General features: G+C 39.1%; 1 pseudogene; it reads right to left on the reverse strand.

The window, feature by feature from the left end:
* Nucleotides 1-1,816, reverse strand: part of LOC105545165 — a 37,437-nt pseudogene that overhangs the window by 7,810 nt on the left and 27,811 nt on the right.

Below are 1,816 nucleotides of genomic sequence, written 5' to 3' on the forward strand. Positions count from 1 at the left end.
TATGACATTTCTGCCATAGCACCCCATCTTAAAAGTTTTTTGTTAATGGAGAGAAGGTGAAATAAAGACAACTGACCGTTCTCTCCTTGAGAAGGCAGATGGCCTCTTGGGAAGCTTGAATAGAAGATCTTGGGTATTAGGAATACACCATCATCTCAAGAAACAGGGATGGGCCATGGAGCAAATGAAGATAATTTCCTTTGAAGTCACTTTGAATATGATGAAAACTGCACAAAGGACACCTGAAGCATAGGCTACCATGTTGATGGGGATGGAGGAAGATTCTGTCCAGAGACAAATTTGTTATAGCTGGTCTTGTTGCCAGGAAGGAGGCCGGACCACGCAGTCCTCATTCCCCTGGCTGCTATGGGGGCTGAAGGGGGAAAAATACACCATTTTCAAAGCATTATGGCACTGGTGCCAGAAGAGGCAGACAAGTCAGTGGAATTGAATAAAACACAATAAACTGGCCCAAATATAATAACAGTTTCAGCATAAGTAAATGTGAAAAAGGATAGGTTTTTCAATAAGCTTTGAGTGAACTGGTTAACCCTTGGAGAAAAAAAAATCACATCTTAAAATTCCAGATTAAATATTGCTTATCCAAAATTTTACATATTTAGGATTTAAAATATTCTTTTGTGTAAATTTTGGTACCTAAATAAAATGTTGATAATTGTGTGTTTTGACCTATCATATTAAATTCCTGGATGACCATTTTTTAATAGGTTAGGAGGTTATTATTTCAACTGGCCAGTTCAACTGGAAGCCCAGGAGCTTCCCCGATATTTTTGATGATGGTTATATGAGATCTGGTTTATCCTGGTTTGCTCCTTTTTAATTTTCTGATGTCTCTTCCTGGTGCTGATTTTTCCCTTCAGTGCTTCTCATTATGGTAGAGTCTCGATCTTTATACATTTTGTGACATTTCTGCCTATTTTCTGAGAATACATCACATCCTCTCATCTTCCTTTGCACACCATCGTCCCTTCTTTTCTGTTCACATCGTAGATTCTTCATCTCTGAAACTGAAGTTAGGCATGATTTTTCTGAACCAAGGATGAATTATGCCATTAGAGGGCAGAAGCTGCTTGTTCTTTAAACTAGCAACTCTTTCCCCCTCTGCAATTTTTTAAAATTACAATCTCAACTATTACACAAATGATCAATAAACATCTGAAAAATTTAAATGCCACTAGCAGCCAGGCGCGGTGCCTCACACCTGTAATCCCAGCACTTTGGGAGGCTGAGGCAGGCGGATCACTTGAGGCCAGGAGTTCAAGACCAGCCTGGCCAACATGGTGAAACCCCGTCTCTACTAAAAATACAAAAAAAATTAGCTGGGTGTGGTGGTGTGCACCTGTTATCTCAGCTACTAGGGAGGCTGAGAATCGCTCCAACCTGGGAGGTGGAGATTGTGGTAAGCCACTGTACTCCAGCTTGGGTGACAGAGTGAGACTCTGTTTAAAAAAAAAAAAAAGCCACTAACAATAAAACAGAAATGCCAACAAAACAAAGTTCTGGTGCCTTGAGGCGTTTAGAGTTACCTTTAAGTCCAAAACCAGTGTGATTCTCCATCTTCCCACTCCCACATATTGGCGTTTCTACTGGGATATGTCTGTGGTAGTTAGCATTTTCATTAAATTTGCCCAGATCATAACACATTCTCAATTTTGCAGGCTTTAAGAATTTTTTAATTTTTCTAACGAAGTTGTACATTGTTTAAAAAGTCATAAGGTTCTTCAAAACTTACAACAAAAACTTCATTCTCCTGCTCTAATTAATTATACCCTGACTAATTCTTTAGAGGCAATTT

The sequence above is a fragment of the Mandrillus leucophaeus genome, unplaced genomic scaffold (genome assembly GCF_000951045.1).
Source record: "Mandrillus leucophaeus isolate KB7577 unplaced genomic scaffold, Mleu.le_1.0 Scaffold32, whole genome shotgun sequence".
Lineage (NCBI taxonomy): Eukaryota > Metazoa > Chordata > Mammalia > Primates > Cercopithecidae > Mandrillus > Mandrillus leucophaeus.